Genomic DNA, 15,327 nt, shown 5'->3' with positions numbered 1-15,327 from the left:
TAAGGGCATTACATATGTAGAAATTCTCTACGAAAATCATTTCCCAAATTTTATTTGTATGTGTAATCAAATCTAACCGGTGGGATTCGGACAACGAATTAATGACGCCACGATATGTTACTGTTCCTTTTAATTCATGGTTATTTTGGATCAAATGTTTCTTTGTATTTATCGATTGATTTCGTTGCTTTGTATCCTTGTTTTGTTTAGAACTATTAACGTAGGTTATTGATTTATGATAATAAAATGTTTAAAGAGAAATAAAAGATGAATGGGACAAAGAATGTAGTCAAAACATAACCAAAATGGGATTAAAAAATCTCAAAATATTAAGGCTAACTTTTGACAAGTCAAGAGAGAGATTCGTGGAAAAGAGAGAATTATTAAATGGACTGAAATATTCTCAAAGTCCTAAAAGATCACAAAAAATGTAGCTTAGTCGTCCAAATTTATCCATGCTAATATTTTTATTATAGACTACGAATATGCATATGCAAATATCCAGTAACTTTTATTATAATTCACTCAAATAATAATCGTCGATCAAGAAAAAATGGATATGCATAAACGTTTATACGAGACAAAACCAAACAAACACGTTACTTAGGTACTAATATTTGGATTTACTAATTTATTTAGTAGTGATGAATCAAGAAGTTGTGATCGGTTGCTAATTTTCTTGTTAACTCTGCTAACAAAGTTAATTGATATTTTAATGTTATCGTATTGACATTTTTAATGGTATACGGATTTAAATAAAGTATATAGTATCAAAACAAAATGTAAATGTATTAATAGAATAAAGATGATGGATGGGTGGGGTCGGGGATTAAATGTATAGTTTATGAAATTCTTGCTGCCGTTTAATGCGTGAAGTTTTGCGTTTTGACACATAGCATGTAGGGCCGTAGTTTTAACCACAATAGATGATTCTTCCCCATGTAGTCCAACCTTGAATATTAATTATTCTATATTTGGAAAAATTCAATATGATGATTACGCGGATAAATAGGAATCTAAATCATGCTGATAAAATATGAAAATAATAGTACTAATTTTATTTTTAAAATATATATAGATAGTAATATTTCCAATTCGTCACTATCTCTCGTATTCATGCGAATAATAAAATATAAAAGTGTTAATTAGGGTAGCGTTAAAAGCAGAACCCCTTTTAAATGTAGAACATAGAACCAAATAAAATAGATCATTATAAAAGAACATAAGATTGTTATAAGATCATTTTTAATTTATTATAGGAAATTTGCATTTTAAAATACACTAAAAAAATCCAAAAATGAACTAGTTCATTTTAAGAATCAGATTACTATATTGAACTAATAATGAAATAACAATGACCTTAATGATCTCCTATAATGAACTATTTTCATATAGTTCTATGTTCTGCATTTAAGATTGGTTCTGTGTTGATCACAATCCGTGTTAATTAACCGAGAATAGAAAAACAAATAACCAAATTGGTGAGGCAGATTTCGTGAGAATGTCAAAACTAGCATTGATTGACAACATGCCCAAACCAAATCTATACTTTATAATTTGACTAATTTGTTTAATCAGATAACTCAGATCCCACCGGTCGTTATCTCATTTTTTAAAGATAAATGAACAAAAAATTAATATTAATTTGTACTTATGATGGACTCAATTTCAAACTTGAGACTTTTGTATTTGGACATTAATCATTATTCCAATAGGCCAACACACCTACACTATATCTCTGTTTTCACTTTTCTCTAACTGTTATGAGTTAGGTCTGAAGTCCCAATCCCAACGGGTAAAAAAAATGAAAACATAACACCTAAAATTCTCATGTTCAAAAAAATATTTTTAACCCAACACACATTTAAACCATAGACTTTTTTGGGTGATCGACAGCAGATGCTTTCACAATTAAAGATACAATTTCAAATGATTATAAAAAAATCTTTCTTAAACAAAATAAAAGAGCATAAAATGTTTTAAATAAACACAAATTAGAAAGAAAATTTTAGGTTATTTTTCCATGAAGTTGTCTTAATTCTCAGTGTGCTAGTGTAAATTCGCTTGTTAACCAAACAAATTTGTTACTACTATTTGACTTCAAATATATAGAAATTTCCTCGTAAGTTGTTAGTTTCGGGTTCGAATTTGTTATAACAGCCTTAAAAATTTATATTTATTTGTCTATATATGAAAAAAATATAAAGATAGTTGATTTATTTAGAATTGTAAATGTTAGTATGTGTTAATTAGTACAGCTTTTTGGGAACATTTTCTCGAAGCCACTTTCAAAAGATCAATTTTACGTATAAAAAAAGAGGCCAGCGATCGTATATATGTCTCTTTCTCGTAGTCGTAACACTTACAGATATTATTCTTAGTAAAGTTGGATTTTTGCCTCTGCCCTCTAGGAAAGTCAGATGAAGTTTTTTAACTAAAACACCGCATTTTAGTAATTCTACATATATGGTATGATCAATATATTTGTAATTTTATAGCTACTATATATATATTCCTAAAATGTAAGTATGTAGGTTTAACGTCACGTTCTACGGTTCTCACCAAACCTATCTTAAATTTTAGAGATGCAGTCCGTTCAGTAATTAGCAGCAATTAATGATGTTGACGAAAAATATTTGGAGAATTAAATTAAGTCCTAATTAAACATTGACCATATACATATTCTGCAATCTACATCATAAGTTTATGTACATTTAATTCAACGGCGAATTGCCGTACTTATTTGAGAGGGAAATATTGTAAATAATTATATTGTGATTATTTTGAATGAAAGTTGATTAGACGATATAATATTAAAGTGTGGATATGATTTAATGAAACCGTGGCATTCAAATCATGTTTCATAGTTTTTTTTTTATCTTTTAAGAATAAATCATGTTTCATATTTATGTCAACAACCTATTAATCATTTCATGTATATATCCATCGAATGGCGGATGTTATGTGACTGTTATTGGAGATTAAATTCATAGAATTTCGTTGTGAATTTAGAAATGATGAGCGAATTTTGAATTTATTATAAATGAATCACCTAATTTCTGGACTTAATAAATTAATAGCGTTTTGAACTTAGGGGTGCTAGAATTAGAATTTCCACATTTACTTAAGAATTAAGTTCAATCGATTTTACAATATTTAAATATGAGTAATAAAACAATATACCAATATATATTACGTATGTATTCTCAATCAATGTGAAGAATATACATATAATTATGAATCATGTGTATTCAATTGGGTCAATGTTTTAGCAATATGCATTACACTAATCACCAATCGTATAGTTATATATTGTTACGCATTAAAGTAGGTGGCTACACTTTACCAAAAAAAAAAAAGTAGGTGGCTACAAAATCGTAGTACAAATCAAAGACGATGTATACTCATAGTAATTAATAAGACATGTTGGTATTGATAATAAAGACATTAGAACACGCCAAATGACCAAATCTGATACACCATTTTTCTTTTCCTTTTCCTTTTTTGCTTCGTTTAATAAATTATACTATCTGTCCTTTTTGAGTTTTGGCATTGAGCAAAATATTTGTCTGGCATAGTACATTAGCAAATGTTTAAACGTTTTATGCATACCGTATTACATTTATTTTAGTATTTCAATTAATTTATTTAGGTAATTGATAATTATCTTATATAAACGGGCATTGCAAAATCTTTGACCCAACCACAACGCATTTAGGTTTTAATTAAGAGAGTGTGGAGCTTATTAACAATTAATTAATCGGATCTCTAGTCCCACCGAGTAAAAATTGAAAATGTAACTCTTAAAATTTCTCAGGTTAAAAAAATGTTTTTGACCCAACACGTATTTATATTAAACCATAGACTATTATGGGTATCGGCGGCAGATGTCACAATTAATGACTAACGAACCACTTTCTAAAGGTGCCGTGCAGTTTTCAGTTTTCACACATTTCTCTAATAAGACTCTAGTTTTTCTATACACAAAAATTCAGCTATAAGGTTACTAAAGCTGTAGCCACACTTTCTAATGTCTTCATGCAATTTAATGTAGGCACTAGTTAAGTGTCCGAGACTGCCTCTCAATATTAAGTATTTTACATAAAGAAAATTCAATTTGATAATATAATTACGCAATCCCTTCGTGTTATGAACTAAAACTGACCTCGTGATTAATAGTTGGATATTATTCTCAATAAAGTTGGAATCTAACCTCTAGAAAAGTAAGATGAAGTTTTTGAATTAAAACACCATATTTTAGTAATAGTATATAATTATGTTTTTTTTATTTTTATACCTACTATATGTATATTAGTATTATTTGGTTAAAAATGGTTATATTAGTTTTAGTTTTTTAAGTAATACGGTCAGCATTTCAACTTTGTCTACTTGAGTTTGACTATTGCGATCAATAAGAAGTAGTAGTATTAAATTAATCTTGGATTGTGTCTATAAAATGGGGGGAAGAATCAAGCTTCATTTCAATTGAAAAATCTTGAATCAAGATTATAAAATGTCAGGCGCCGGAGAAATGTTAGGTTTGGGAAAAATGAGTGAGACACAGGCAAAAGAAGCCCCAAACCCTAATTCTAAGAGTAGGAAACCAAAAGCCCAAGATATGGTAGGTCATCCCTTCCCTCCTCCTAAAGAGACCGATACAGATGAGAGGAACAACAACACTAATATCTTTGGCAACAATGAAGTTGCGGGCACAACCTCGTCTGGAGCTACACCGGACAACAAAACCCCACACATATTTGGATCCGCGCCTAAATAGGTATGTCCATCATCTTTTATTTCATATATATGTATTTCTCCATTGTTTTTTTTCTGTGATAATACGGTTATTTCATTCTAATATGGGGTTGTAGGAAAAATGGAATTTGTATAAAAAAATCTTTAATTTTATAGAGGTTAAGGTTGATGGTGTTTGTCACTTGTATTCAAAGCGCTTTTCACCCCCTTCGATATTTTTGGTTTTGCTCCATTGGTGTCCTTACATAAGGATTCCGGATCTCCGCCTACACAAGCAAGTTGTTGATAAAACTCCAAAATTGCATTTTCTTTTGATCCAATTTTCTCTAGTTATAATTCAATAATTTTATCTATAGACTGGATATTTTAAAAACCTGCAATATACCAGTATATACTTACATAAGTAGGAAATTGCTTTCTTGTGGATAAAATATGAAAATAATATACCTTTATTTGAAAAATACATAGATATAGTTTTAATTCCAATCGTCCTACCTCTTTTTCTCACCAAACCTATATTAAGTTTTGTAGAAAATATAGTGTGTTGTGTAAAGTCGGTGCAGTTAGAAGCAATATACTAACAAATAGATTTTAATAAAGTCCTAAAACTTTGACTATCTTCGTCATATATATTTGTAGATTAACTCTATACGGCGAATTGCTTTATTTGAGGGGAAAATATCATGTAGTACATTTTAATTATATTGTGAAATTATTTGAAATGAGTACATGAAATGATATTAGAGTTATGGAGTGTATTTATGAATTAAATAAGTTTGCATCAAGTTCATATATAATACAGTAGTAAAATGTGAGGTGTTAAACCAACAGAGCCAACAAATCAAATGGGTAAGGATTAATGAGAGAGTCAAAGTCGCATTTTGTGTTGACTAAATCTATTCCGTTCACAAATCTATCCAAAATTTGAAAACTTTTTCTTAATTTGTGTCATCAGATAAATCAGGTCTCACCGGTGGATTTGGTCGACGGATGATGCCATGATATATACGTTATGCTCCTTGTGTTTTCATGTTGTTCTGTACTTTTTTATTTGTAGTGATTTTGGATTCAACGTTACTTTTTATTTCTAAATTGATATCGTTGTTTAATTGTATTATTTTGTTTTAAACTGTCACTGCAAGTAAGCTCATAACAAGTTAAAGAATTGTGATTAATTAGTTTGTTTAAAAAGAAAATAATGTTATGGTAGATTTTACTATTCCTAGTAATATACTAGCTACAAGAAGATATATATTTCATCATGTATTTTAAAACATCAATAAAATTAATAAAATATTGACAAAAACTGGGAAAACGTATTATATTTTTTTTATAGAATAAATAGTTTAGAACATTCTAGACTCATTTACTTTAATTAGTCAAAACTAAAAAGTAAAAATAGTCTAGTCAAATGCAAATATACTCTGAGTTTAGGATTTGAGTGTGACACGTGGGTCCGCCGCATTGAATATGTTGATTTTTATGCCGAATTTAGTACTACTATTATTATTTATTTGGTTTTGTATATTCAATGATTTTAATATTATTAAAAGTTAATATGTTTAATTTTATAAAGTTCATAAATATCAAGTTCAGTTTGTTATTTTTATTCATTCATTCAAAGTTAGAGAAGACACGAATTAATCAAGCATAATTTTTAAGAAATATATAAAATTAAAATAATCATTTTTAATATTTTAGAATTAAATTAAATTTAAACATAATTTTAGTGAGAATGATGGTTATGAATTGTACTCATATGAAATATGTAGCATGAATATAGAAAAAATCATTTCACAATAATAACGACCTATTAATCAATTTTTAAATCGATAGAGAAAAGGAAGAGAAAGCGGTGGCCTCTGCTGATCCAAAATCAACTAAACATCTAATTAGTCAATTTTAATAGGGTAGATATGGATTGGAAACGTGATATTCAAATCATGTTATTTATCTTTTATAGAATAAATCATGTTTCATAATTATGTTATAAGTTAAACACGACCTATTATTAATCAATTTAAATATATTTTATTTCCACTAGAAAAGTTAATAAGATCAATTGAGCTCTATACACATAAATTACTGCATCAGCAAGAGTTGCAAAATATTTGGCTGATATATATACTCCATCCGTCTCACTCAAGATGACCACATTTTTTACTGATACGAAATTTTAAAAAATATTGTTAGACAGAATAAAATGGAGAGAAAAAAATAATTGAATATTTTAATGAAGAGAGAAGAGAAGAGAGAGAAAGTTATTTCCAAAATTAGAAAGTAGTCATCTTGATCGGAACAAACAAAAAGGAAATATGACCATCTTAAATTGGACGGAGGGATCGTTGTACTTTACCATGTCTTTGTGATACCTATGAATATCCTATTTTTGTTATTTTAACTATTTCAATTAATTAATTTAGTTAATTAATAATTATGATACATAAATGGGTATAGATTGCATAATTTATTGGCCTGTGATCGTCTTTGACCCGACCGACCACAATGCATTTGGTTTTGGACTTTTGGGAGAGTTTGGAGCTTATCTACAATTGCAGCTTACTCCAAAAGTCACATTTAATTGTAATGTGATAAACTGAATTTTTGATATGCTTTTAATTATTAAATAAGTTTGTTTATTTTTATAATAAAATATATAAAAGTAAATACATGAAGTGAACAAAGAATGAAAAGTCATTGCACGGATTTCGAGAGAGAAACATTCGTGGCACGGAAAAGAGAGAACAAACTCCAAAAAGAAAATCTCAAAAAAGTGGAATTTCACGCTAATATGTTTTTTTATTATAGACCATGAATGTGCATATTCAAATACAATTGTCTAAGTTTGTTTTTATAACTTAGAGCATCCGCAATGGTCGGCTAGCGACCGGCTAGCCGATTCGTCACGCTAGCCGATCGGCTAGCCGAACCATTGCAATCGGCGAGCGGATCGGCGTGGGCTGGCCGATCGCTCGTCGCTGGCTGAAGCGCTGGCCGATCGGGCCGCCATTGTGGCGGCCCGATCGCCAGCGCTATTTTTTAATTCTTTTTTTAAATTCTTTTTTTAATTTTTTTTTATTCTTTTTTTTTATTTTTAAAAAACTATATAAACGCGATTTTCTCTATCTCTAAATTTATGTACAAGAGCAACATCTAGCGATGGACCCCCGTTCGGCTAGCGGCAAACTATAACGGATTCAAGGCATACTAACATTTTTTTATGTATTTTTTAAATAAATTAGTGAGGAGTAGAGTGGGGCAGTGGCTCGTGTGTGGAAGCCCGGATTTTTTTTTATTATGCAATTTTTTTTATTTTTAGTTAATGTACTTTTTTTAAAAAATAATTAATGAATTTTCCCGTATATGTTTCGTAAATTTAATTCGGTAATTTAATCGTGATTTTAATTTCGTAAATGTAGTATATTTTGAATTATTTTTATTACGGCTGGCCTATGGCTGATCTAAATTTGATGTGACAGGTGGATTTTTTAGTGTTGCTGACGTGTCAGGGGAGAGAATGGCTAGCCTATTGCTAGCCTATGTACCATTGCGGATGCTCTTATAAGTACTACTATAATAAATAAATCTCAACATTGTTGTGAGTTGTGACATGTAAATTTTTATTCACATGAATTAATAAGCATCAATCAAGAAAAAATAGATAGGCATAAACGATAATACGAGACAACCATACATGTATAATATATTTCTAATTTGGTACTAGAACTTAGATTTATTGATTTATTTAGAGGCATGAATCAAGTGTACATATTCCAAAAATCTAGACTATGAGTAATAAATAATGCAGCTTAAAATTATAAAAAAATCTAAGTAAAAGGTAAGTAGTCTAGTATTCAGATTAAAGTGTTTACATAGACCAATGTAACAATGGAAGTGACTTTCTGTCATGAAAGCAGCAGGTTCAATTATTTTTACAAATAACGGTATAAGAAATAACCTCTCCTGCCAAAAAATATATAAAATATGTTTTTTGACCCAACACGCATTAAATCATTGACTTCTTGGGTAATCGGCTGTCACAATTAATAATAATATTTCAATTGATTATTGTAAAATATATTTTCCAAACAAAATAAAAGAGATTAAATGTATTATATGAACACTAATTAGACTGCAAGTTATAGATTATTCTTCAAGTGGTCTTAATTCTTACGGTCGTAAGGCACCTTCTCATAGTCGTAGCAATTTCACGAAGCTTTCACACGTCTCTCTAATGTCTTTACACACAAAAATTCAATATTATAGCACTGGTACTCTAGGAACCAGTTAAAAGTCCGAGCCTGCCTATCAATATTAAGGAAATTTTAATTTAATAATTACGCAAATAAATTTGAACTAAATAATTTAAAATGATATTCATGTAATGAACTAAATTGATCAAATAAATACGGACTTAATTGTTTAATAAAATTAACTCCGTGATTTGTAGCTGGATGTTGTTCTTAATAAACATGGATTCTAGCCTCTAGGAAAGTAAGATAGGAGTTTTTGAATTAAAACCCCACATTTAGCTAGTAGTTATAGTACTCCTTTCGTCACGCTCTATCTCTTGTATTCATGCGAATAAAATATAAAAGTGTTAATTAACCGTGAATAGAAAAACAAAAAATCAAATGGGTGAGGCAGATTTCGTGAGAATGTCAAAATTAGCATTGATTAACAACATGCCCAAACCAAATCTATACTTTATAATTTGACTAATTTGTTTAATCAGGTAACTCACTCACCGGTCCTTTATGTTTCTGTTTTCGTGTTGATCTGTACTTTTTTATTCGTAGTGATTTTTTGAACGTTACTTTTTATTATAGTACTTAATAAATTGATGCCGTAGTTTTTGTATTATCATTATTTTGTTAAAGAATTATGATTAGTTTGTTTAATTTTAAAATAATGTTATTGTGGAGTTTACTTATTATCATGTATTTTAAAACATCAATAAAATATTAACAAAAACTGGGATAACATATTAGTACTACTATTTTTTATAGAATAATTTAGAATAGTCAAAACTAAGAATAGTTTAGTCAAATGCAAATACAGTCTGGGTTTAGGATTTGAATGTGGGAACGCCGCTTTGAATATGTTGTTTTAGTAGTATTAATTAATTATATTGAATTTTTTAAATAAATGACAAAGTATTATAGTGAGAAATTAGTAATACTATTATTTATTTTGTTTTATATATTTTTAATTTATTTTGACATATTAAAAGATATTATTTTGAAATTAAAAAATTTCATAAAAGTTGAAGTTCCAATTTATTAATTTTGCTAATTTATTCGAAGTTACAAAGAAAGTCATAAATCAAGCTTTTTTTTTTTTAAATATAAAATTAAAATTATTAATATATTAAAATTAAAATAACTATATAAAATAAAATAAACAACATTAAATATGCTTTTAGTGAGAATGATGTTTATAAACTAAGACTATACTCATATAAAAAATGTAGCATCACATTTACATGAATATAAAATAATAAACATTTACTATGAGCTACCAAATCCGAAGCCACTCGCTCGTGTCACTTGAATAAACATTTACTATTCCCAATTGATTAAAATATAAACCACTCAAATAATATAAGGAAAAAGGAAGAGAAAGCGAGTCACGCTGGTCCAAAATCATTTAAACATATAATTAGTGCATTAGATATTATTCTCATCACCAGCAATACGACTTTTGTGGCAACATAATTACATAATCAAAAAAAGAGGCCCACGGTCGTAGTCGTAGAGAATTTTCTTAATAGTCGTAGCAATTTCAGGTCTAAAGAGATCTCTTATGTCTGCATAAACAAAAAGTCAATTTTGAGGATAGTAACCAGTTGATAACCACACTGGGCGAATTAAATTCGTGCAATTTCAGCACTAGCATTGCATTGGTCTAGGCACCAGTTAAGTACTCCACTCCGTATTCTATATAAGGAAAATTCAATTTTATAATTACGCAAATGAATATATATAAACTAAGGGAAATGATATGTTACATGCCCTAGGTGAGTATCACTCTCGCTTCGAAACATGTTAAACATTATTTGTTTTATTTTATACTACTATTTTTAGTTTAATTATAATACATTGTGATAATATATTTAATTAATACTAGTATATTTTTATAGCTACTATACGTGTAGCAACATAACCTATGGAGCAATTACAATAAAGTCGCAGGCACAACCTCGTCGTCCGGAGTTAGGCAGACAAAAAAACCTAAGCGCATTGTCGGAGCAATGAGTTCATCGATGTGCTTGCTCTCGTTCAAGTGGCTCGCCTACAACGCCAAAGAATGTAGCAGTTTGAGAAGAATTGTCATACTTATTTAGGGGCATTTATCACTCAACTTATCACTCAACGTAATTAGTACCCAATCAAGAAGGCAGACGAAATTGTGTCTAGGCATGTAGTTGTTGTTACCTTTTCGACTATTTCCAGAAGCACGACTCCAAAGCTGTAAACATCTGCTTTGTCGGTTAGATAGCCCCAAAGTGCATATTCAGGCGCATAAATCCTCTGCAAATGAAGGACGATCACGCTTATTAGTGTCGTGGGCAGCCAGGGAGAGAGCGTCACCAACATAATGAGATGAAACTTACGTACATTGTTCCAGCAACTTTTGTGCTAATGTGTGTCTTCTTGTCTTCATTAAGACGAGCCAATCCAAAATCAGATATTTTAGGATTCAGAGCGCTATCCAGCAGCACATTAGTGGCTTTGATGTCTCAATGGACAATTTTCAGCCTTGATTCTCGTTTGATAATGAAGAAGACGAAACATTAGGCTTCTGCGCACCTGAAATATTTGAGGAGCTATGATCCCAGACTGGTAGCCTTAATTGTGCATCCGAGGACTTTGCAGAAGAGCAGTTTCAGGTGCAAGACGCTTTTGGCACCAAAATCCCACACGCCGAGCTGTGCTCCAGTGACGATTTGAACGCCCGAGATATCACCAACGCACGTGTCTGTGTACTCTATCGGTGCAGTGCTGGCGTGGGAGAAGTTTTTCCACTTGATTGATTCGAACCATCGGCTATCCTGCTCTTCGGGCCCTTGCCACTTGGGTGCACCTATATGGGGATGTATGTGTCCCAGTGGGGCTGAAGAATCTTCGGAAGTGAAACCAGAGGCTGCAAGTTAATGGCAAGAAAATTTTGTTTGCTTCCTTCAAGGTTGAGCTTGAGTACGGTGACGGGCTTGCATCCAATTGTAACCTGAAATACCAATCCACAAATCAGCTATGGCTACTGTCTAAGCTTCTCTTACTAGAAGTTTATTTACATATGTAATGGAGATCAAACACAAAAGTGAACTCATGCAAGCAAATTCACAAAATCACACATCGAATTTGGTAATGTCAATTGCCCCTAAAAGCATTTGTCATCTCTTACAGTTCAGTAAAATATATTGGAGCATGCAGTTACTTTTCCCATAAGCTAAAACATGCTAAGCACACCCCAAAATCTATTGAAAACACACCCTGTGTACTGAAATATGAGGTATGATGTGGGGTGCATATAATTGCTTCTTTATTATAGTCCCGACTACTGGTAGAGACAAACTCAACTATAATGGCATAGTGTACTTCAAAAATGTTGGTTGTTGAGGAAGATAATGAAGATGTGTATCATAATAACACACATATTGGCAACAGCAAGGATTCGTGACTGATTTTTAGGCTAATAATGGGAAAAAACACATAGTTAAAACAAAACTAGAGTGGTATACCTGATCGGGGCTAATATACGGCTTAGGAGCCCTATATTGTTCTGCTCAGGAGCCCACAGCCGAGGAATTTGGAAATCCAAGAAATACTGAAGATCCTCTATAGGTGGCAGGCTGTGGATACAACACATAATTCAAGATCAAGGAAAACAGTGACCAATTCTTTATCAAATGACAAGATATCTTTAAAGTATGACAAACATGTTTTGAGTCAATATTAAAATCATCATGATATAAACATGAATGAAAGAACTCCAACAGTGTTTGCAGGCTGCATGAAAATAACCATCATCCAGGCATCTCTACACAGTAAAAGAAAATGAGTCTATCCAGCTATACAATTTTCTTTAAGTAGTCATTGTTTAGTTTCAACCAATACGATTTTGCTTCAACCATGTACATTATAGTGACTTTTGTATACCAATATTGGATCCTTTTTCTTGTTCTCTGACATCCCTAATGAATGGGGGCGAGCAATATTAATAACCTTTCCAGTTTCCAGATAGCAAACTTCATAGTGACAAAAAGTGGTTCTTCAGCCTAAATCATATTCCAACGGAATACAGAGGATTTAGAAGAATTTAATACTACACTAATGGCATAATAACAAAAGTTTGAATCCTTACAGAGGATTTTATCCCGGCCACTCCTTCACACAAAGAGACGATAAAGATAAATGTCATGTTGATCACATCAGGGGCTCCTTCTACAGTCCTAGCCCACTTAGAGTAGCTCTGTTCAAGGTCATTTTCCCTCTCCTTCTGAAAATAATCGTTACATCCTTCAGGTAAAATAATACAATTCACTTATCAATAAAAATTTTGATACTTCAGTCTGAGAATCATTTCTGAAGGTATAAACTGAAGCAGTGCTCTTCACTAACCTTGTCCTTGTATTTTAGAGTGCCAGCATTGTATTGACCTTTGAATCTGAGAACCTCTAATCTCCAATATCTTTCGCTTAGTTCTCAATATCTTACAAGGATAAGGGTGATGATTGGTGCTGTCTAACATAGACAACATCCCTTCCACCAATTGTTACAAAGGTCACATGTTGGTTCCGTAATTTTCTATGAAACTGTAGACAGAGAATTGTATCAGGAACTCAGAAATCCAGTAGTCAACCTTTCACACACTCAAGTTACAGCATGACCTTTTAAAAAAGTTTCTTCTACTAGTATCCAAAAGAGACAATCCGTAGAAATACCTTTGGTGCTTGAAGGAGATTCTAAGCAGATAAGTTTACATTCTAAAACTAACAACCAATTTCTATCCATTTAAAGGTTTTCAAAATTGAAATATTACTGCTTTTCCATACACTATAAAGTCGGTACAAAATCATACTATTACAACATTTTTATAATGGAAACAACATATATACGTTATACACACATATGATACCGAAGACGAGCAATATCAGTCAGTAAAAGTTACTTGCAGAGTGCTTCACCTTGCCAAGGATGCATGATCCTAAGACACGCTTTATTTCATTACGCAAACTTAACTAGTTGGGATGGTACATCCAACCATTGCAAGTGACTTCGTAGTTGCTGCATCAAGTTGCCAAGAGAAGCTGAAATTAAACATGGAATTGAAGCATCCAAGTGGTATCTGCAAAATTGAAGTTAAAACATGACAATGCTACAGAATCTGGGCTTACATGAAAAGTTTATGTAGACATGTATACTTATCAATCAATTCAAGTATCAATGTTGCCCCAGGTAGACAAATCAAATACGACAGGCACATAACTAAAGCATAGTAGATACAAATCAACCAATGAAGCTATGCAGCAATGATTAGTGATAAAAATCCATTCTTGTTAAAAATCAAGAATTACTACATCACTATATCAATTCATAAACCCACACATCCAACCAAGAAGAGCAAAATCGAGTTCAAAGAAGAGCAATTGAATAAAATAAAAGCTGAATGCAATCATTCCATTACTCGTGGAAGCTGCAAACAGGTTATCACTCCGACCACTGCTACATTGAATGTCAACGTAGACCAAAGATTCGGAGATTTTGAGATTCCTTGTCTGCGGTAGAGCAGGAGATCCTCTCCGGGCCTAGAGAGTCTGTGTATTTTCTTTTAAAATTATAATTTTAATATTAACTGTAATTCTAATCTCTCGGAATTAGGGGCAGGAGAAATAAGTTTTGGGTACATTATATATGCAAAAAGTAAATCAAGTCGAGATAGTTTTAGGTAGTTGGAAGAGGTATTTTCATTTGGGTAAAAGGCTGATGTAGAGAATGGGCTCTGATATATAAGATCTTGTGAAATGAAGCCCAGATCCATTCCAATTCAAGAATTGTTACACTGAATATCCAACTTTGGGTTGCCTTCATTCATTTACTGGAGATCACTATTCAAAAATTCAATATGATAAATAGTTCGGTGTCGTTTTGATTGACGCTGTAGTCAGGGTGTCCATGCAAATACTTCAATGCGGAGGGACCTAAATGAAATATGGTGAGTTTGGGTGAATAATCGGTTAGAGCATCTCCAATGCTAAATAGGCCAGCAATAGGTCAGTCATTCTCTCTCCCTGTCACGTCAGCAGCACTAAAAATACACCTGCCACATTAGATTTAGGCCAGCCATAGGCCAGCCGCAAAAAAATAATTCAAAAAATACTACATTTACGGAATTAAAATTACGATTAAATTACGGAATTAAATTTACGACACATATACGGGAAAATTAATTCATTTCATTCAAAAAAAGTACAAAGATTTTTAAAAAAAATACATGACTTTTTTTTTAAAAAGGGCTTCCACACACGAGCCCCGCCACTCTCTACTCCTCGTCGCCGTCGCCGTCGCC

General features: G+C 31.5%; 1 long non-coding RNA gene and 2 pseudogenes across 3 annotated transcripts; 1 reads left to right on the top strand and 2 right to left on the bottom strand.

Moving 5' to 3' along the window:
- Window positions 1-4,500: 4,500 nt before the first annotated feature.
- Window positions 4,501-5,886, top strand: LOC148926914 (uncharacterized). Its single transcript, XR_016130607.1, has 2 exons — window positions 4,501-4,777; window positions 5,711-5,886. It is a non-coding gene; the product is annotated as an uncharacterized LOC148926914 (long non-coding RNA).
- A 4,914-nt stretch (window positions 5,887-10,800) lies between these two features.
- LOC148926913 (MACPF domain-containing protein CAD1 pseudogene) lies at window positions 10,801-12,785 on the bottom strand (annotated as a pseudogene). Its single transcript, XR_016130789.1, has 5 exons — window positions 12,736-12,785; window positions 12,500-12,610; window positions 11,376-11,985; window positions 11,193-11,288; window positions 10,801-11,049 (listed from the first exon to the last, which is right to left on the bottom strand). The product of XR_016130789.1 is annotated as an MACPF domain-containing protein CAD1 pseudogene (transcript).
- LOC125188561 (MACPF domain-containing protein CAD1-like) lies at window positions 12,618-15,105 on the bottom strand (annotated as a pseudogene). Its single transcript, XR_016130788.1, has 5 exons — window positions 15,079-15,105; window positions 13,946-14,136; window positions 13,380-13,573; window positions 13,123-13,277; window positions 12,618-13,036 (listed from the first exon to the last, which is right to left on the bottom strand). The product of XR_016130788.1 is annotated as an MACPF domain-containing protein CAD1-like (transcript).
- Between the last annotated feature and the right edge of the window lie 222 nt (window positions 15,106-15,327).

This window comes from Salvia hispanica, chromosome 5, assembly GCF_029641045.1.
Source record: "Salvia hispanica isolate PSC_SH4W2 chromosome 5, Shi_PSC_v1, whole genome shotgun sequence".
NCBI classification, from domain to species: domain Eukaryota; kingdom Viridiplantae; phylum Streptophyta; class Magnoliopsida; order Lamiales; family Lamiaceae; genus Salvia; species Salvia hispanica.
Note: the sequence above shows the minus strand (reverse complement) of the source record. Positions and strands in the feature narration are given on the sequence as shown.